This window comes from Chiloscyllium punctatum, chromosome 8 (assembly GCF_047496795.1).
Source record: "Chiloscyllium punctatum isolate Juve2018m chromosome 8, sChiPun1.3, whole genome shotgun sequence".
NCBI lineage: Eukaryota > Metazoa > Chordata > Chondrichthyes > Orectolobiformes > Hemiscylliidae > Chiloscyllium > Chiloscyllium punctatum.
The window spans coordinates 60,348,013-60,371,758 of NC_092746.1; the positions used below are offsets into that span (position 1 = coordinate 60,348,013).

The 23,746-nt window shown below is 38.4% G+C and overlaps 1 pseudogene; it reads right to left on the reverse strand.

Moving 5' to 3' along the window:
• Positions 1-2,573: 2,573 nt before the first annotated feature.
• LOC140480279 (maternal DNA replication licensing factor mcm6-like) overlaps positions 2,574-23,746 on the reverse strand; it is a 48,966-nt pseudogene continuing 27,793 nt past the window's right edge.

Here is a 23,746-nt window from a genome sequence, read left to right on the forward strand (position 1 = left end):
AATTACAAATCCAGAGATAATGTATTAAGCCACTGTGGCAATTTGCAAGGTAAGTAGTTGAAATATTGCATGAAAAGCAAGCTAAAGATCAGCTCAACACATATCATGTGGTTGCACTCAGACAACTTATTGGAATGTGGAAACAGTTGCCTGTTTGAGGGCGTGTGGCAGAGAATGGTTCACAAAGGCATCAAAAGAATTGACATCACATCTACTGTACCTGGAAGATTAATATGAAGGAAAATAATATTTTTGAAGCATGGAGGAAAATTAACAACAAAAACATTAAAAAGAAATGTTAGGGATTTCCAAAATGAAAAAAAAACAGAAGGGTGAACATGATGCTGATACAACCATCTTTGAAAGGCTATTTTGAGAGCTCAGATATGGTTTCAAGAATGGAAATAGCTAGAATTTATTACATGGTGCTGAATACAGATATGTATGAGCAAGGGTTGGTGAAGAACAAGTACTGCATAGAACCTGCCAAGAGTGACTCAGTTGACAAATACATTCTGGACACCACCCATACCCTTCACTTCCATTCGGTTCCTCGCCACCAATACCTCATCTTCACCATGGACATCTAGCCCCTGTACACATCAATCCACCATGACAAAGGCCTACAAGCCCTCAGTTTCTTCTTCTCACACTGACCCAACCAGTACCCTTCCACTGACACACATTTGATTGGCTGAACTGGCTTCACCCTCAATTACTCCTTTGAATCCTCCCACTTCCTTCAGACAAAAGGCGTAGCTATGGGCACTTGCATGGGCCCTAGCAATGTCTGCCTCTTCATCAGGTACACAAAGAAGTCCATGTTCCACAGCTATGCCAGTACCATTCCCCGCCTTTTCCTCTGTTACATTGATGACTATGTTAGTACCACCTCATGCTCCCACAAAAAGGTTGATAGTTCAATCTCATGAACACCTTCCACCCTGACCTCAAGTTCACCTGAACCATCTCAGACACCGCCCTCCTCTTCCTGGACCTCTTTGGCAAGTGGCTCAAAATGGACCTCTACTTCAAACCTACTGACTTCCACCACCACCCACCCACCCCCCATAGAAATGCTATCCCTTCCTGCCAATTCCTCTGCCTCCACCACACCTGCTCCCAAGACAACCAATTCTGCCATCGAATATCCCAAATGGCCTCCTTCTTCAAGGACTGCAATTTCCACTCCAACGTGGTCAACGATGCCCTCCAGCTCATCTCCTTCTCCCTTGAAACCCCACCCCTACAATCACAACATGACAGAACCCTCTCATCCTCATCTTCCACCCCACCAACCTCTGGATATATCGTATTATCTTCTGCTATTTCCACTGCCACTTCCACCACCTACAAACAGACCCCCACCATAGATATTTCCCTCCTCACCCCTATTAGCATTCTGCAGAGACAATTCCCTCCGAATCCCTCAATACGTCCACACCCACCAACCTACCCTCCACTCTCAGCACCTTCATTTGCCACTGCAAGAGGTGAAAACCTGCACCCACACCTCCCCCTTCACCTCCATCCAAGGCCCCAAAGGATACTTCCACATCAGACAGATCTTCCTGCACTTCCACACATGCAATAAACAACCCGACTGCCCTGTGGCCGAATACTTCAACTCCCCTCTCCCACACTGCCAAGGACATGCAAGTCCTGGGCCTCGTCCACTGCCAAATAATAGCCACCCAACGCCTGGAGGAAGAATGCCTCATCTTCTGCCTTGGGACCCTCCAACCACATGGAATCAATGCCAATTTCACTAGTTTCCTCAACTCCCCTGCTCCAACCTTATTGCAGATCCAACCTACAAACTCAACAATATCCTCTTGCCTCTTGAAATGTCCTACCTGCCCGCCTTCCTTTCCACCTATCCACTCCACCCTCTGCCCTATCGCCATCACCACCCCCCCACCTTCATCTATCCATTGCATTGTCAGCTACCGTTTCCCCGGCCCTAACCCATTTATCTCCCAGCCCCCTTGGGTGCCCCCCAATGAAGGGTTTATGCTCAAGATGTCAACTCGCTTGCTCCTCTGATGCTGCCTGACCTGCTGTGCTTTTCCAGCACCACACTCTTTGACTTCTCTCAATTGACAAATAGTTACACTTCAGAATTGACAGGATTGAAATTAACATATTTAGTCCCATCATCACTACTGAACTGATGCAAATTTATCAAGTTTGTTTTTCTCATTTTCTCTTAGTTTAGAGCTTTAATTTTGAAAATCATAAAACAAAATGCTTTGTGAGAAAGAGACTTAGTTTAATTATCAGAAAATAAAGTACTAACATTTTATACAAACAGTTAAGGAGTACTCTGGAATAGAAATATTCATTTTATTTCTGAAGGGATATTCAGTACCAATTCAAATGTTTCCAAGTACAAAAGTGTAATAGATTAATAGCCAAGTTCTATACCCTGTTGAGTCTCAATACTAATGGATATACCACTGCAATATTAATAGGTATTTAATATAATTAGTTTCATCATATATACATTTTAATTGAAATGCACGCCTCAAGAGCTAATCATCTGGTAATGTATTTTCAAACTGCAACATGCACTAATCTTCTAGAACATAGTTTGGATTAACTACCATGAAGGGATCATCTTCTTCAGTGACATCATCCTCTGCTCCAGCCTTTAGCATCTTCAGTCCAGACTTAGTCAACTCTATCAGAATATGTTCCTAAAATATAAAAACTGCAATAACTTCAATATCCATAACAATGTTTCTCAGTATCTCTATAATCCTATTCAAAAGAATTTGAAACAAAACAGAAATTGCTGGAAAAGCTCAGGTCTGGCAGCATCTGTGGAGAGAAATCGGAGTAAACGTTTCGGGTCGAGTGACCCTTCCAGTTCTGAGGAAGGGTCACAACCTGAGATGTCAGCAGACTTCTCTCCACAGATACTGCCAGACCTGCTGAGCTTTTCTGGCAATTTCTGTTTTTGTTTCTGATTTACAGCATCCACAATTCTTTGAGATTTAAATCAAATTTTTTGTTGTTTTTGTGTTCAATGTGAAAAGAAGCATCTCTTTCTGAATATTTTCATTATATATTACAGACTTCTTTGTTAGGCAAGGATATGAAGAGATATGGAACAAAAGTGGATAGATGAAGTTTAGATACAAACCAGCCGTGATCTAATTAAAAAGTGCAATAGGTTACTGTTTCTATACTGCACAATGACTGAGGGAAACAACTGAACAACGAAAGTTGCATGGCTTTGAATCATTTTAGACTATTAATGGAAAATTCAATGAGACATTTTAATCATACAAGTATTCATGATTCCAGTTCAAAACAAGACTTGTTGCTAGGAAGCTTAACCAACATAATAAAAAGTCAAAAATGCAAAACAGAGTCAATGTGCTTACTGGAAAATTTACAATGTTTTGTCAGTGATCTATTAGGCTGAATTAAATGCCATTCATTGCAATTGGCTTTAGAAATATGTACAATTGAAAACTTAGTGTTGAGTGTACATTTGTAATTGTATAAGGAATAATCTATGGGTCAAAAGTGCTCAGTTTTGATGTCTATTAAGAGGGCCTACAATGAACACAGCAGTTAGAATACCATATCAAAGCAGACCATCATCTGACATTGTAACTAGGTTATGTTCAGCTCAGAGATGCAACCTTTAAAACTTGACAGAATAGGGCGGGGGGATGAGGCATAGACAGAAATTCAAAATGCATTAAAAACGCTTAAAAATACAGAAGGTGAATTTTGTTTGTACATTTCTTTCTAGTCACACAACTAACAGTAAAAAATAGAAATAGCTTCTGAATATAAATCAGCACACATTAGGACAGGAAGACTAAAATTGTGTCAGTTTAACACGAACGGTCTACCGTAAATATCAAGCTCTTCATCTCCCACATTTTCAAATGTATTAGAATGTAAAAAATTCTGGGAGAGGACAAAATTAAAAATAGTGCTTCTGTTGAGGAGTTTAAAATTATTCAGGCTTTGGGTGAAATTTTGAATTTGGGCAAATGCAATAGTTGGGTGATAGTTCAAATTTCCAATAAAGTCAAACTTTATCACACACTTAAACATTTTCCAGGAGCCATTGCAAATATCAGTCACTGTAGAGAATATAATTGTTTCTTCCTTTCTTTCTATAAATAAATATTCAATTCTGGTTATCTGGTGCAAATTTATTAATAGTGAAAATTGTTGCATCAAAACAAGGATTTTATTAATGGTGCATATTTTTTAAATCATTTCATTTCATGAATGGCCATCACAGGCTAGGCCAGTTATTTCCCATTCCTACTCTTTTACAAGTTATTTTTTTTTTAAATCACTAAAAATGACTTGAAATAACCATACTAAACTGTTTAACAGTTTACACTCATCAGATCTTTCGCAAAACTTAAAAAAAATCATAAAAGCATGCATATCAATCAAATTAATATTTATACAATGCTTAGAGATTCTGGTTACATTTTACCTGTGCAAGAGTGCTAAAGTGCAAAGGAATTCTTAACTGGCAAACGAGCACAAATCAAATTCAGGATGTTCAGTAAGAGCTTAGTAATGCTCTCAGTTCTCCTTATCATGTCATTTGTGTTGCTGAAAGCTCACAGGAACAAGGGATGGATGGTTTGTGGACAGCAACAGCAATGAGGAAAGCACAATCAAGATGATAGTGGATGGAATGGAAGGACTGCTGACCGTAAGAATAGTTGACGGATGCTTTTGGGCATAACTCGCACATTAACTTGCTGATACATTTAAACACTATTAGCTAAATCCATTGAAGCAAACAGAAACTCTAACCCTATCACTTTAGCACTGAAGCTCAGAGGTTCTCCACTTGTCAAAAAAAGAAACAGCAAAAATATTCACCTTAATAATTGCCTGATAAAACATAAATAAACTACATATTTACAGAAAGGAAAAAACAACAAACAGGTCAGTGTTCAAGCTTGAGGGGGGAAATTAACTACCCAATGATTTTCATTTTATCTCTAAATTTGAAATATAACTGAGTTATAAAATCCTTAAATCAAAGATGCATCATCCCTATCCTTGGATTTTGTATATAATTGCCTGGTGATACAGAAGTTGAATATTGTTGAACAAGAGAGATGTGCTATTTAATATTGTGCTCTCAGGTCAGATGCAAGAATACCAACTTACAAGAAAGAGGGCAACTACAAAAGAAACTGGATTTGAAATTGGTTTGCAAGTCAACTCCAATTAGTCAAAATATTGCTCTGGATAATGTAGCAGGGAAATCGTCTCCCATACTTCTGTTTAGCTTTTAAAATAAGTGCAGTTCTTGGATGTGTTCAGCGCATATTAAAAATAATGCTAACAGCCAAATTAAGATTACTGCAGTTGGCAATGTGGCTTACCTATATTTGCGGTAAGGTACATATATTCATGTTCCTTTTTTTTCCTGCTGATGGCAGGAATATGTCCAGCCATTGTGTCTTTTTTTCAAATTTTATAAAAAGGTGGATTCTCCATAGCAACATCATGACTAAAATCAATCAGTCTCCTGTTCTCATGCCGTACAAATTGTTGCTCTCTGCAATGTGGCATTCTTTCATCTGTCCTAATATAAAATTTCAACAGCATGGATCTTTCTCTTTGATTGTAATTATGAAACTAGACAATCATTAAATATCTACTCAAGTTTTAAAGCAGATTTACATCATGTCACAAGTGACATCATATGCACTAGAATGAATAGGATTTTTCAGTCTTAAATTACCCAAAATTCATCATGCCCAAAACTTCTCTTGGTCAGATACATTATGCATTAGGGATTGTTCTAAGTACAGGTAGACTAACCAGAAAATTACATTAGAAACTAATCAAAGAACATTACAAGTAGCAACTTGGACAGCAAAAAGTACCAAATGTTGACATCCTTTAGATTTTCACAGCAGTAGGGACTGGCAAATCTATTGAATTATTTTCAGAAAACTAGCAAACCTATAAGACACCAATCACTTCCTTTTTTTTCCATTATAGACTTATTGAATTCAGTGTGCCCATAGTGCAATCTTCAAACTGCAGATAGCCTAGTTCCCAGTCCTGGAGATGTGAAAAATTCTATAAGTTCAAAAAATGTAATTACATTTTCTTTGCTGTTTTGATTAAAATGTTGTAGAACAGTCATAAGACGACCACATATCTTTATAATCAATTGGATCTCTCCATATTCAAATGGCTGAAAACTATGACTATTAATAACCTGCTATATGAAATACTCACATTGTGAACCAATCGTTGAATAACCTTTTCAATCAGCATCTTCTTCAAAACCAATTCAGTCTGTCTTTCAATCTCACTTTCCATCTCTTTGAGGTACCAATTTATAAGATCACTTTTCCGCACACTCACATCGCCTTCGACGATAATAAAACAAATCTATTTTAGAACAGCAGTCCGGAGCATATATTTTCAGAAACTGTGATCCAATGTTTGAGTCCCTCATACTGGTGCTGAAATTCATCGAGCATATTCACCACAGCTCCAGGCACAACAACAATTACTATTACCTTCCAAAAGAAATTGAGCTCTTTGAAGATATGAAATGAAGAGAGATGCTAAATCATGCATGATTTTCACTCAAAAAAATTGATTATTTTGCAGCAAAGTTCATGATACTCATCAGCTTGCCAATAGAAATCACCAACTGCCACATATGAAGCCGGATGTTAAAAGAGCTCTCATGGCATTTCAAGTAACTGCTGCTCCAAGACAGTTCAAACAGCATATAGGCAAATACAAGACAGGCCAGACAGTTCATAATAAAGGGACGTGACCATTGGCATACTTAAATTGATAATTTTGCAATGCAATAGCAGTGAGTTAGTGAAGGTGTACCAACTGAAGCTTTCAGATCGGTTGTCAAAACCAATATTAAAAATGTCCAGAGGAAAGAAATTTGTTGTGCTTCATTTAATAAATTTATATTCAATTAAGATGCTGGTGACTGGACTGATTCAAGCAATGACTAAAGATAAATCGCACATATTGGTTTTTGAAAATCGAACAAAGTGCTGGAGGAATTCTAAACAAAAAAAGAATGCTCGGATGCTGGAAATCAAACAGAAACAGAAATTGCTGAAAAAACTCAGCAGACCTGGCAGCATCTGCGGAGAGAAAGCAAAGTTAATGTTTTGGGTCCAGTGACCTTCCTTCAGAACCTTTCTGGGGGCGGGGGGGAACGGGGCCCTGGACACGAAATGTTAACTTTGCTTTCTGTCGACAGATGCTGCCAGGCCTGCCAAGTTTCTCCAGCAAAAGGAAATTGCCTGAGAAACTTTGCAAGTCTGGCAGCATCTATATTGAAAGAAATAGAATTTATGTTTCAAATCCAATATGACTCTTGGGAACTAAACTAGACTGAAAAGGTAATGGGTTTTATATTGTTGAAAAAGGGGAAAGAGCAGCAAGTTGAACAGACTGCCTTTTGCTCTGGGACATCTTACAAAGGGAATGCTATTGTGGTTGAAAAGCGATACAGATGAATAGTAGTTATTAATGGTAGATGTTGATAACAGGAATAAAAGGTCAGCTGCACTGATAGCAAACCAGACACTTGGTCAGAGAAGAGGGTGGAAAAGAGAAGTGGGGAATTTGAGTCTTCCAACATGGAGGACAGATTCATGATCTGGAATTGTTGAAATCAATGTTGAGTCCTGAAGGATGTGAGGTGCCCAGATGGAAAATGAGGTGTTGCCCCGATGGACTTTTTGCCTGTTTGTTAGTCTGTAAACAAAACATCACAAAAACTAAACAGACAGACTATTACAAAATTTAATACACAATTTGAAAATTGACTAGGAAGAATAGCTTAGTACTTGATGGAGAGAAAGGAGATCAGACTCTAGAACCTTTCTTTAAAGGACCTGTTGACATTGATAGATAAGGTGAATTTATTAGTTTTCAATAACATTGTGGGTTTATCGAAAATATTGTTGTTTGTTTTAGAATGTTGTTGATTTTTTCAACTGCTGTGATGAAATGTCAAAAATGTGAGCAGACGCTTCAAATCAGTCTTTGAATGCAGGGTGGACCTGAAGCCTCCATGGCGAGTTTAAAACTCTTCATACAAAAATTCATTTTCTCAGCTTTGCAGTCATCAATCAGGAAAAAGCAGCCTCACATTTACGGGACAAAACAAAAAACAACTAGAAGCTGTATACACATTTTATATATTGCAGAGAGAGATATTGCTAAAGGCTTTCCATTTTACATTCATCAGGACAAATACAAGATTGTCAAAGTTCAAATGACCACAGTAATTCATATCACAATGAAGGGAATGATGATTGGTTAGCAAGTCAATTCTGATAGACAGATGTCACCATGGAGAAAGCAGTTGGGAACTACAGGCTCCCCAAACTCCCGGTACTTCAGAAAAATGCCTTAAAGCTTTAACATATTTCTATTTGCAGAGAATATGTCACTTCTAGCGAGGGGTAAAAGCCATTTTGCAAGAGAGACTGATTATTTTAAATTGGTTGTCAGTGAAGCTTGTCAAAAGTAGCTCAGCAAGTGCTTCCCAATCACGGAATCACAATAAAACATCTTGGTTTGGACTTTGCAAGCACAACCTATACTCCCATATTACAAACAACTAAAGGCATATGCTTTAGATACAATCATCAGGATATATGAGATGTGTACTTGGCATCACACCAATACTGAAGTTCATACACTGCATTGCACAATTACATGGAACACACAACACCTCTTTGGACAAATGGCAGGATTTGATAGTGGTAAATATCACTTATACAGCTAGCATGTTGTGGCAGCCTAGGACATATTCTAATGTAGTTTAATATTGCATTCATATAGTGTGATGGAGGTACGCACTCAGTACTCAACTAGTTTTGCCATGTATTATTGAAACTTAAAAGGTGATACTGAAGAATAGAGCTTATAAAAGGTTAACAGCACCAAAGGAGTGCTGGGTGGCCCAGCATCATCCAAAGGACAAATCTCTAATGTGCAGTGGAAACACATGACAGTCTCCAAAACCGGATACCGAATCTTAAAATTAAATGTCTTTATATGGCTGAAATTGTGCTAGCGATCTTGGAATGAAACAAAATAAATGTTACAAATATGAAAATTCTAAGCTTTTTATTCTTGTGGATACATTATTTGCGTGAAGATAACAACAGTACAAAGTCTCAGAATTTTGCAGCGTATTAAGCAATTACCAGTGACTCAAATTGCTAGTTATTTTGTGCATTTCCTGTTGCATTTAATTTAAAAATGAGGATGAACAGGAAATTGTAATATGTTGTAAAAATTCAAAGACAACATTATAGTCTTATGGAAATGTTTAAATTGTGATAGAAATGTATGAGAGTTATATCAATTAGATATAATTTTGTTTTACAAAACAGTTTGGATTTTAAACTACTGACATATAGAGTTTGATTTTCTTTTTGCCAAGAGATTGAAAAAATCTAGGTCAGTCTTTGTGGAACCAGGATTTTAAACCAGTATGTTCATCCTGGAGTGATAATGAAAGTCTGTTCCTACTGTGGAGGTTAACACTTGCAGAGAAAACAAATCATTCAACAGGAGGTAGGATGTGTAAGTTTTATCTAAATTTAGTTCAAAATCTTCTAGGCAGTTTGAAGGAAGCCTGCCAAGGGTTAGAATCAAGTTCAGTCTCTCCTACATAAGTGTTTAGAGTAGTAAAGAAAATGGATTAGCTACCCCTGTGTAAGAGAGAGTAGCTGCTGGAAAATTGCAGACCAGGCATATTTAGTTAAACTCTTGCAAATTATTGAAAGACCGAAGGCTGTCTAAGCTCTACATTGTGCTAGTGGTTAAGGGGAAAACGTGTATCAACTCAGGACTGGAACTGAGAAGCAGCAGTTAGGTTAAAGTTAAATTTGATGGGGAAGGAATTTCTCTGGATTGTTGAGTTACTATAACGGGACTGTGTTAGAGGGTAGATGGAATTTTGTTTTGCCCCAATTTTGAAATCTTACAAATGCGTTCTGAAGTTGGCTTAATTGGGTTTATTTTATTTTCATTTAATTTGGATAAGCGTTTGTATTATTGATAGTCCCAATTCTGCAGTTTAATGTTTCAGTGAAAGATCACTATGTTAAATGAAAATAAAAATGGTTATTTTTGGATCTGACTTGTTCAGTCATAACCTTAGTTAAGATCATAACAAAAATCAAGATTGCAGCAAAATATCCAGTTCTAAAATTTTGGACCTTAGAATCAGTGTAAACACTCTCTCCCAGACATGGACCCCACAGCCCTCATGAGCAGGAACTAACATTTAGTGCTTATATCCAGCAGTCCATCAGAGTCAAGGATCATCCCAATTCAAGCTGAATTGTGCACTCTAGATACTCTAATCACTTGCCTTGCTTGCATTTCTTGCACCTGAAAGGTGAACAGAAATATTCTAGGCAGGAGTTGGGGAAAATAGTAACTAAAGGATATATGTATTTCACATCAACAACTATTTCATATTGCTTTTATAATCAACAATCAATATTTCCATATCCTAGTTAGCAGGATAAATTCACGTTACGGACTAGTAAAACCTCAATCTAATTAGCTTCAACATTGGGAAAAGATGCAATTTTCATTTCAATTGTCTACCTAGTGTTGTATTTCAGTCCCAAAAAAAGTGAGAGAGATTTGACACCTGACCCTTTCCCATTATTCCAGATTGCAATTGGCCAGTTACATCAATTATACCAGTTACTGTCTTCCTCAGCAGATTCCATCACCTCCCCCACAGTTCAACATATACAGTGAATTCAACATGTGGGAATTGCACTGAAATGTCTCAACAGCCCCATTTCTACATGATGAAAAAAATCAAAGGACACAATGAGAGCGCAGGAAAATGGTGTTGAAGTCCCAGAATGTCCTTACGGAAGGGAATCTGTCATCTTCACCAAGTCTTGCTTATATATGATGATATTAGATATACGTGGTTCACTCTAACCTGCCCACTGAGCAATAAAGAATAGGCAATAAATGCTGGCCTATCCAGCAACCTCCACATCCCATTAACTAAAAGAAAATCAACAATTATCTCATTATTACCCTCATCAAAACACAAGCAGTGACCTAAATATTTCACAATTAAATTAGCCACTTTCTACTTGAATACAAATGTTTTAGTTTAGTTCTGTAATAGGTTATAGCTATACAGGGATGATGTGTTAGCTATGTGTTTAGCAGATTTTATTCACATGACTGTAAAATGTCTGCTCCACTTCAGAGATTAAAAGGCAGATAAAGCCAATGAAATCATACCAGTCAGTTCAATTTCTTCTTGATCAAAGTGGACATCTGGAGTCTACACCTGAATGATTGACTTGTTCAACAGTTTAAATACCTCATTAACATGTTTTGTTGGATCTGGACATAGTATAAATTAAAATTGCTACTGGGTAATTTAACTGATGGGTATTCAAAGTTATTTTTGTGGTGAGCAGTTTCAAAAGTGTGGAATGGCCTGCTCTTATTTCTTCCATTCTGACTATATTCTTAATGTATCAAGTTCATGCAACAAGAGCTACATTGTTTCATCTGGATGGAATCTGTATCCTCAGAGCCTTGAAGTAAAATGCAACTTTATGGCAAAAACTTAATGTAATGTAAATTAATTCATACTCCACTGGACCAACTTGTCAAAAATCATAAATTATGATGCACAGGTATCTTAATTAGCTGGGCTCTGTGATAGGAGTTTGAAGAAAAAAATGCCAAAGAAATTGATATAATTTGTAAAAAAAGAAGCCAAATCTCTTTGGCTTTTATGGATCATACGATGATACCATCTTGCGCAAGGACTTTCCTTCAATGTCACTAAGTCAACGTCATGCAATTTTCCACTTTGCACCAAAATACAAGTAAGGTGAACTTAGTTTAAGTTCAAACTATAAATGCAGCATTGTCACAATTGGGAATAGAAAAAGATTAACTCTGAACAGTTACGTACCTCCTTCTAACTTTTGCATATGTAGGACCAACAAATTAGAAATATTCTTGTATTCAGTAAATGACATTTTTAGGGCAAACTTGTATATGTCAGGAATGTGTTGTTCCATCTCCATATTCTCAACAGCATTTTCAGCATTATTCTCCATAATAGTGCCATACACACTACCTGCTGAAAGGAAAGAGCAGCATGTAAGGCAGTACCAGTAATGGTAGACAAGATCTGTAGAAATAATGGTTGTTGAAAATAAAACACTTGCGCCTTTAAAGTTTCATCCTCCAATATTAACAGTGACTGATGTTTTATTTTATTCTCATGATCATAGACTCTCTGCTTAAGATGTTTAATTAACTGGAATACTATTCGATGAATGACAAGTCTTTCAATTCATCAACCGAATTGCCTTTATGTTAATAACCTAAAATAATTGCTCAGTATTTACACACAAGTATTGAGCAAGTCTACAAGAATATATTCGGTGAATCTTATTTTTTACAGCACCCACCACACCAAATCCATTTTGCACAGAGACATTGAATAAGGTCTCAATTATTACCCTCAAAATACAAGCAGTGCCCTGAAGAGTTCACAATTAAATTAGCCACTTTCTGCTTTAATTTAGTTTAGTTTAGTGTGTTTAGTTTAGTTTTGTAAAAGATTACAGCTATGCAGGGATGATGCTAGCTTCAACAGGTTTTATTCACATTATTGTAAAATATCTGCTCCACTTTAGAGATTAAAAGTCAGATAAAGCCAATGAAATCATATTAGTCGGTTCAATTTCTTCTTGATCAAAGTGGACATCTGGAGTCTGCACCTGAGTGATTGACTTGTTCAACAGTCTAAATGCCTCCTTAACATGCTTTGGCTGGACCTGGACATAGTACAAATTAGAATTGCTACCGGGTAATTTAATTGATGTCTATTAAAGTTTATTTTTGTGGACATCCAACTACATGATAGAAGAATTTATAAAAATGAAAGGGTGCATCAACAAGTTTTAAAACCTGAACCAAATGCTCATCATTTCAATAAAGCTTTACTCAGTATTGTACATCCCTTCATTATCATCTGAACTCAATGCACATTATTCAAATACTTCAGGCATTGCGTTTATTAGAGTGAAATATCTTATGATATTTCATTAAATTGAATTAATAAAATCTCTAACCATATTATTAAAACAATTCCTTCTAATTCTTTTTACAATCACCAGTTAGATTGCAGGCAAGTTTTAAAATATGAAACTTACAGAAAGTACAACACAAATAAGTCATTCGTTGCAACCAATCCACATGGTGTTTATCTGGCACATAACCTTTGTACTCACCTAATTGGCATAAATACTAATTCCACTTTCATTGTTTACAACTCCCAGTCACGTAATGTTGAAAATTAAATTGCTCCAAAATTGTTCCAATGAAATGAAACCTTCCCACTTTGAGTAATAGTCTAGTAACCATTTAAAAGTATTGTCTTTTTCAACAAAACAATCAGCTCATAGTAAATGACAGTGGTTTTAAATAAAATCTAGCCATCTGGGTTTCATTAAAGTAATCATTTTCTGCTGAATGCTGCTCCTAAGGGGTTATCATCTTAAACCATGCAGTCCAAGTGTTGGAGGTACACCACAATACCATCCATGGCCTTCTCCACTGGACATAGCATCCTGACATTTCCCACCCACCTCCTAATTCTCAACATGCTTTTTGATATTGAGTGCAGAAAAAAAATGTTGTGTAGGAATCAGAGAGCATTCTCCATACTTCAAATCATGCCAAAGGATATTTCACATCAATTTGAACCATCCGTAGCTTGTGGATAAAACCTCCATTTTAACATCTTAATGAAAGAGGATATCACAGAGATATAAAACAAAATTTCATTTTAGATTACCTGCCAATTTGACACAAATTTCTTAAATTGGAGTGGATTTGGAACTAGTTTTCTGACGCTGAAGTAAGATTACTACCAAGTGGTCCTTTGCCCACACATTTTAAAGAGCAACAAACAAAGAAATGACAGTGACAGATAAAAGACAGCTTATTCATTAATTGGTTTTCAATTACATCACTACCAAAGCCATCCCAACATAGACTGTATTTCCTTGGGAGACCATCAAGGTCAGGTTTGAATAAGCACAAGTAGACATCTTAAATCTAATACGATTCAAGAATGGAATATGGCACACTGTTACAATCTCAGAAAAAGTGAGCTAATCTTTGGTAAAATTCAGCTTGTGGTAATTTGGGGTGGTGTCAGTGTTTCTTTGAGCCCTTGAGAGATTGCACATACAATTTTACGCAGCTCACATCATGTACGTACCACACCACTATGGCACTACAGCCTTGCTAGGAATAGAGGTACTCATTACTGCAGAAACCTCTCAGAATTGCCACTGCTAGCATTGTATATAAAACCCAGCTGAGGACTAGGTTAAATCACTACCAGTCAGGATCTACCACCCAGTGCTGCAGTACCAGATGGAATGACCCAAAAATAGCTGACAGAAACATGTTAGCTCTTCAAATTGTTGACAGTTACCTGGAGATCCTAACGGGCATGATGGTGAAGAGGAACACAGTGCTCATTGCTCCAGATTGTTCTCCAGAGGCAACTGTAGCACCAGACCCTGCCAACCTGGTTTGAAGTTGCCAACCAGATGATATTTATGGTCAAGAGGAATGCCCAATGTTAATGACCCTCAGTGCTTCATAAAGTGATGTGCCATCATCTTGTGGACATTTTCTGGTTGAAAGTATAAAGTTAGCATTGTCCAGGGTATGGAGTCTTGTAAATTGCATGGGCCTGTGGCAGCTACATGAACCTCTGTAGCCCACCTGATATTCCTTGTGCCTCACGGCCATCAGTAGGATTGATTTATTATATTCAATGATGTGGCCGCTTGTGACCAGGATTTTTAGCTGACACAGGAGGTGAATGCATGAGATCCACATACATAGGTGACAACAGGTGTCTTCCAACTGCTCTACAAGAATCTGTTTATTATTATTATCCTTTGAAGGGCCTCACACCACACTAAAATGGAGCCCCCTTGGAAAGGGAAAAAGTAAAACTTACTGCACACACTCCAGATGTGATCGCAGTCATTTTCAATTCAATTGTGAATCTGTGGTTTGGGAAGCAGATTGAAATCAACATAACTAGATTGTCAGAGGCTCTGCCTCAGGCTAGGTAACACACAAATATTAAATGTCCTTTCTCTCTGCATTGCCCTTGGATCTCCACCACATTCCTATCCATCACTTAGTTAACTGTTTGCTTCCCCACTTTAACCCCATCTCCAAATGTGAACAACGTAGTCATGACACAGACAGACAGACAGGAAAAGGCATGGAAGAGACACAGCAAGCTTCCAAATAGCCACAAAGTGAGTTAAGACTTAGGAAGCAACATAAGAACCAGAGACGAACTATCTCATTCTTCTTTGCCTCGTGAGAGAATAGGAAATTGCAGATAAATAAGACAAGATTTAGGTTTGGAGATGTAAATGCGTATAAATAGTCCTGTCACTGCTCATTAACCAGATTCTCATCTCACATTCGAGCGTTGGGTGGAAAACTGGACTCTTCTTGCTCTATATTGAGGATCGCATGTTTCTGATCTCATGATTATTCCCAGCTGACTCAAAAGTGCCCACTTTCAAGGTCTGGGGAAATCTAGCCCATTGTCCTTCAAATCTTTAACTATCACTGTACAGGCTGTTCACAAAGATTTGCGACTTGACCAATACCTTGCCATCCTTCCATGATCCTTATGCCCCTACTGCAGTTCTTCAGTCAGGGCACCAATTTTTTTCTTGGGATTATAAATATTTTAAACTTTTAAAATATATACGTTGCTTACTTTTCCATTACTCTTCTCTTCCCCACACCTATTCTTAATTCAGCATTGCTTTCTTCTTAATTTCACCCGGATGTGATTTGACATTGGATCTACCCATTCTAATTCAGTTTTCCTCAGTCCTTCCTAATGTTTTAAATCCTTAAATCTCACCATGTAAGAAGGTTGGCTCATTTGCCAGAAAATTCCAGCCTCAGCTTTAAATACAATTAAAACTTTGACAGTTCCTTTAATGAATTGTAATGAAATGTCCCGGGTGTTTCACACAAGCATTGTAAATCAAAGCACATGTGGTCAAAGAGCTAAGTTTAAAGGTGGAGGAAAAGAGAGGTATCTTAATTCACACAGCTCCAATGTTTCAAGAAATAAAATTTATGCAATTTGAAGGGATAAAATTTCCAATAAATTAGTGAATATTAAAGATTGCAAAAAGTTTGGAAAGGATGTGTCACTGCTTCAGACGTTTTGTTAAAAGGAAGGCAAAATACCCATTGAAATGTTAAGAGGCCAAACTTCACTTCTCTGTACAATAGCTATAATTCAGTTAATAATATTAACATTGTGCATTGCCAACAGTCAACTTTGTTTTAAAGCTAGATGCCCCCGTAATTGCACACAATATATTCTCAAACTCTGCTGTATCAACTAGAGTTAGAAACTAATAAATTTAAGCATCACAGAAAAGTCTGTTAATTTGAGGCTTATAAAATGCTGGTTGCAACTCCAACCGTTGATGGAAATTAGGAATTCATAAAAGGATACAAAGGAGGAAGGGAGAAATGAAAGCTGAAAAGATTTGGAAAATGGTTCACATCAACTTTTAGTTCATTTTCTGGGTACAGATTCTGACAGAGTACCCCTATTCCCCCCTCCACAAAGGACTGCAGTGGTTCAAGGTGACAGCTCACCACTTTCACAAAGGCAATTTAGGGAGAGGCAATTAACTACAGTGTAGCTAGTCACACTCACCATCCTATGAACAAATATTTTAAAACACACTAATTTTCAAGCTAATTCTCCTTTATTTTCTTCCCCCTTCCCAAGCAATTTGCAATTGGAGTTCCATATGTATTTACCACTCAGTGTATAAAACATTGAGTACATACATGCCTTACATACGAGCCATAGCCTCAGATAATCTGATCAGGCTGTCTAGTTGCCGAACAGTAATGCACCAAGCTGATTTCACAACTCCACAGCCATCATGCTGTCTAAGAAGTTTGTACTGCTGAACGATGAATTCTTCAGCTTCTCTTGATATCTGAAAATAAAATTTTAAAAAGTTGAAATGCATCCAGGACTTTGTTATTTAACTGGAATCTCAAAAGAAAACCAGGCAAGACTTGTGTTGGATTCTAATCTTGCAAATAATAGCGGCATTGCACAAAACTGATTGGCCTGTTTCTCATGTCAATTCCTCAGCATTTTTCCTTCAACACAAAGGTTCCATGACACAAGGAAGGTTGTAAGCAGTGAAGGCAACATTACAGACCAACTTTGAAACTAGAAGCAATTTCCCCTCTATTCAAATGGTCCTTTCAACTTCTATCAACCACCATTTAAGAGACACACGCACAGGAGGTCGTGGAGTTGCCTTAATAGAGTCCACTTCCCTTGGTGGATTGGTTAAGGTCCCCAACTGGAGTGCCAGCATAAGGAGCTCATCCATTGTCCTGAGTGAACTGCTAACCTGGAGATGGCTAATCAGGAGACTGCCTGTGGTAAGGTTCTCAGGACTGCTGTGCTATGAACAAGTGCTGGCTCAGAACCTACTTTTATGTTTAAAATCAGAGCCTCAAAGTCCACAGTAAAATTCAGCCACTAGTTTCTGCACCTGGGAGAAAAGAAATTGTGAAGATTGCACATTTATTAATTTTTCTTGCATTGGGAGAAATATTGAAATAGATAAAAGGGTTCTTATAAAAATAAACCAAGGATTGTTGAAGGAAGAGGTGCATGTTTTAAAAGCAAGCAATCTCCCACTCATTGGAAATGTTGTTTATATAACTGCTGATGAGCACATGAGCTGGAGCCATGGGGCCGTTCATTACAACCAGGAGGCTGGGAGAACACAGCAAGTCAGGCAGCATCAGGAGATGGAGAAGTCAACGTGTCGGATCTAAACCTTCTTCAGGACTGTGGGTGAGTGTTAAGGTGAGCTGAGGGTGGTGAGGTAGGGACAGATGAACACAGGCAGAGTTTACGACCTGGTTGATCAATGGGCAGAATGAATCCAGTTAGAGCTACCAATCAGAGTCATTCCTCCCATTGACCAACCAGGTCGTACCCTCTACCTGTGTTCACCTATCACTAGCTCATCGCCCTCCCGCCCCACTTTATCTGCTGCTCCCCTTACATCTACCACCAGTCCTGAAGGATTATACCCAAAACATTGACTTCTCCACTTCCTGATGCTGCCTGACTTGTGTTCTCCCAGCCTCCTGTTTGTCTACCTTGGATTCCAGCATCTGTAGTTCTTTTATCTCACGAAGTGAGTTTAGCTAGCAACACAGTTGAACAGTCCCTAGTCCATAGACCAGTTACTGATAGGACCGATTGGTTTTCAGGTTTATTAGTAGTGGTTTTTAGGTTTTAACTGCCAAGAACAATGAAAAGTTAGTGAAGTATTGCTAAAAAATATTTTGCGAAAACATTCCATCTAAAATATCTTCCAGAATTCTCTTTTTTTTGTGCCATTACTCTTACATTGAAGGAAATATTGCTCAGATATGCATCAACTCAAAAGTCGGAATTAAATATATCATTCTGGCAGATTTCTTGATTTCTCTCTCCACTAATGCAGAGTGATACTGACTCCATGCTATATGACATTGCATAGACTCAGAATTACACATAAATCTCTGAAAGGTTGTCAATGGACTTGGAAATTTAGAACTTTAAACTTGCATATGAATATTTTAATTGTTGATGTATGCATTCTTCCCAGGGTTAAACTGTAACCGATGGCAAGTGTTCTGGCTTTGATCAGATTTTGAAGTTCTTTTGTCACTGGGTAGTGGTAATAGTTGCTTTATGCACAGAACAGGGATCAGTATGAAATCAAATTATAACACCCTTAATACTGGTAGCAACGTCCAGTAAGTCTTTGAAGGGGTTTCTTTCTCAAAACCACCATCAGTTGATGATGTGGAGATGCAGAGTCCTGTAAATTAACAGGATCAACAGCACCTTTTTAATTACTGGAACCTCTTATCTATTTGACTTGAATAAAGACATAAGAGACATCTAAAGAGTAGAAATTTATATACATTATCAGCCAACATCAAAACACCAACCTCAATTACAAATTCATATGACTCTTCATCCTTTATGAGAGCTGCAGTTAAACCAGCTGCACTGATGACTTTCCCCCTGGTATGGATAGCACGAGGACTGAACTCTTCCACGTGTCTGAAACAAAAAAAAATGCTGGCACTACAAAACAAAGTTCTAACAATCATTGTTATGCAATATGTTAAACATCCAACCATTTGGCAAACAAGTCACAATCTGAAACAACACTACTAATTGAAATAATTCAAGGAAATGGCTTAAGAATAAATCATAATATGAATTGCCAATAAGTTGTATTTACTGTTACCCTCCAAGCACAGGAAACGATGTTGCTTCCCAACAGGTCATCTTAGATAATGTGTAATGATATTCAGTTGCAACCCCAACCATTTAAATCTTTTATTGATTAGGTAAATCACACTGATTTAAACAAATGCAGTGGGTGTCTATATTACCATGGCAGATTTTGGATATTTTATACAAAGCCAACTTGCCAATGTAGACTGCCTTTATCACAGTATTTCAGTGATATGCAAGGAAAAATGTTTATTTGATTAAGGAAATGTGAGGAGGGGGTTCACAAATGATTGAATTAAATATGTGTGTTTTGACAAGAGTCTTAAAAGGAACAGAGGGAGCTGGAGAGAATCAAGGAGAAAATCCAGAGCTAGAATTAGCACAAACAAAGAGCAGTTGATAAAGCAAAGGGAGAAAAGGAATGCATGAGCAAAAGTGGCCAGAATGGAGAATTTTACAGAAAGGTGTAATGTTCTCCAGCATTGCAACAAGAGGAGATAAGCAAAACCATGGAGGGTTATAAATGCAAGCATGGAAAAATTAAATAAAAGTTTGGAACAGAAGGATGATAGCCAATAAGCCCCCAGATTGCAGGAGTGTGAGACAATTTTATTTTTCTCATTTTCCTTTGAAAGGGAATCTATATAGCTGGAACTTTAGCTTTGCAAAAGTCCTGTGGATTTAAATCCAGGACCTTATTTAAATTAGTTTTGCCATCTTTACCATCAGGTTGAGGGGTGCAGGCTGATGAGAGTCGACCTGCAGAGCTAGACCTCAGCCATAGGTTACAAGAAGCATCAAAAATGGATAGAGAGATAAGAGGAGGGGGCATTGGATCCAGATCATAGGCAGGGCATTGAAGAGATGGGGTAGTGAGAGCTGATGAAAGAGTGTACTAACAGACCAGGAAGGCTAGATCTTTGCTGGAGCAGCAACATCTAAACTACAGGTCAAGGATTGGGAAACCCAGCTAGACTTGGTCAAATCTAATACCAGAAAAATTGACAGATACAAACACATTAAAATATTTAAATTCTGGACCCTCCTCGGAACAGCATATTAAATTGCTCTGCTGTTTAAAATGGGAAGTGAGCTCTTAGAGTCATAGGGTCATAGAGATGTACAGTATGGAAACAGACCTTTCGGTCCAAACTGTCCATGCTGACCAGATAACCCAACTCAATCTAGTCCCACCTGCCAGCACCCAGCCCATATCCCTCCAAATCCACCCAAATGCCTCTTAAATGTTACAATTGTACCAGCCTCCACCACATACTCTGGCAGCTCATTCCATACACGTACCACCCTCTGCGTGAAAATGTTGCCTCTTAGGTCTCTTTTATATCTTTCCCCTCTCACCCTAAACCTATGCCTTCTAGTTCTGGACTCCCTGGTCCCAGGGAAAAGACTTTATCTATTTATCCTATCCATGCCCCTCATAATTTTGTAAACCTCTATAAGATCACCTCTCAGCCTCCGACGCTCCAGGGAAGACAAGTCCAGCCTGTTCAGCCTCTCCCTATAGCTCAGATCCTCCAACCCTGGCAACATCCTTGTAAATCTTTTCTGAACCCTTTCAAGTTTCACAACATCTTTCCGATAGGAAGGTGACCAGAATTGCACTCAATATTCCAACAGTGGCCTAACCAATGTCCTGTACAGCCACAACATGACCTCCCAACTCCTGTACTCAATACTCTGACCAATAAAGGAAAGCACGCCAAACACCTTCTTCACTATCCTATCTATCTGCAACTCCACTTTCAAGGACCTATGAACCTGCACTCCAAGGTCTCTTTGTTCAGCAACACTCCCTAGGACCTTACCATTAAGTATATAAGTCCTGCTAAGATTTGCTGTCCCAAAATGCAGCACCTTGCATTTATCTGAATTAAACTCCATCTGCCACTTCTCAGCCCATTGGCCCATTTGGTCCAGATCCTGTTGTAATCTGAGGTAATCCTTTTCGCTGTCCACTACACATCCAATTTTGGTGTCATCTGCAAATTTACTAACTGTACCTCTTATGCTCACATCCAAACCATTTATGTAAATGACAAAAATTAGAGGACCCAGCACCCATCCTTGTGGCACTCCACTGGTCACAGGCCTCCAGTCTGAAAAACAACCCTCCTCCACCACCCTCTGTCTTCTACCTTTGAGCAAGTTCTGTATCCAAATGGCTAGTTCTCCCTGTATTCCATGAGATCTAACCTTGCTAACCAGTCTCCCACAGGGAACCTTGTCAAACATCTTACTGAAGTCCATATCGATCACATCTACTGCTCTGCCCTCATCAATCTTCTTTGTTACTTCTTCAAAAAACTCAATCAAGTTTGTGAGACATGATTTCCCATGCATAAAGCCATGTTGACTATCCATAATCAGTCCTTGCCTTTCAAAATACATGTACATTCTGTCCCTCAGGATTCCCTCAACAACTTGCCCACCACTGAGGTCAGGCTCGCTGGTCTATAGTTCCCTGGCTTGTCTTTACCGCCCTTCTTAAACAGTGGCACCACGTTTGCCAACCTCTAGTCTTCCGGCACCTCCCTGTGACTATTGATGATGCAAATATCTCAGTAAGAGGCCGAGCAATCACTTCTCTAGCTTCCCACAGAGTTCTCGGGTACACCTGATCAAGTCCTGGGGATTTATCCACCGTTAACTGTTTCAAGACATCCAGCACTTCTTCCTCTGTAATCTGGACATTTTGCAAAATGTCACCATCTATTTCCCTACAGTCTAAATTTTCCATATTCTTTTCCACAGTAAATACTGATGCAAAATATTCATTTAGTATCTCCCCCATTTTCTGTAGCTCCACACAAAAGCCGTCTTGCTGATCTTTGAGGAGCCCTATTCTCTCCCTAGTTGCCTTTTTGTCCTTAATATATTTGTAAAAGCTCTTTGGATTCTCCTTAATTCTATTTGCTAAAGCTATCTCATGTCCCTGTTTTGGCCTCCTGATTTCCCTCTTAAGTATACCTTGAAGCATGATGACCCTCAGGTTAAAATCTGCACCAAACATCTCTCACTAATAAGAGTATAAAGTCTTCCTTTATACTCTAAGGATTCACTCGATCTTTCCTGTCTATACCTGACTTATGCTTCCTTCTTTTTCTGAACCAAACCCTCAATTTCTTTAGTCATCCAGCATTCCCTGTACCTACCAGCTTTCCCTTTCACCCTGACAGGAATATACTTTCTCTGGATTCTTATCTCATTTCTAAAGGCTTCCCATTTTCCAGCCGTCCTTTTACCTGCGAACATCTGCCTCCAATCAGCTTCCGAAAGTTCTTGTCTAATACCGTGGACATTGTAATTATGTTTCCCATTTTAAAGAAAAAAATCCCTTCACCTGCCTGTCTGAAGATTGAAATATTTTGATTTATATAAGCATACAGACTGCTTGGCTTCCAAAGACTTGTCCCACTGAAATGCCATGTCACTCACAGATATGCAATAAACCTCTCAATCTCTTTCATTTGTTAGTTCTGTATTTTCCTTCATGCTTAGGTTTGGTCTTTTAAAAAAAAATCATAAAATTTTGCTACTACAAAATCATACAAATGTTTTGATAGTTGAATCATATCTAAAATTTTTAAATTTTACAGCCATTTCATCCATCACATTTTAGCAAACTCTCAAAAGCTATAGGTTTAATCCCTTTCTGCTCTTTGCTGCAAGTGTTGATTCACTTCCACTTTTATCAAATTAACACTTGCATTTCCAAATGTAGGCATCATGTAAACAGTAGTCACTAAAACCTCAGAATTATAGGGCTGCTCTTATTAGTGAGAGATGTTTGGTGCAGATTTTAACTTGAGGGTCATCATGCTTCAAGCAAGGGGCAGGTTCGAGGAGAAGGGACCTTCATGGTGACCACAGCTGATACAAGAATTGAACTCATTCTGCTGATATCACACTGCATCACAAACTAGCTGGGTGCTGGAAAAGGAAAGCAGGTCAAGCAGCATCCAAGGAGCAGGAGAATCGATGTTTTGGGCAAGAGCCCTTCATCTGTGGGCGGCACGGTGGCACAGTGGTTAGCACTGCTGCCTCACAGCGCCAGAGACCCGGGTTCAATTCCCACCTCAGGCGACTGACTGTGTGGAGTTTGCACGTTCTCCCTGTGTCTGTGTGGGTTTCCTCCAGGTGCTCCAGTTTCCTCCCACAGTCCAAAGATGTGCAGGTAAGGTGAATTGGCCATGCTAAATTGCCCACAGTGTTAGGTAAGGGGTAAATATAGGGGTATGGGTCAGTTGCGGACTTGGGTCGGTGTGGACTTGTTGGGCC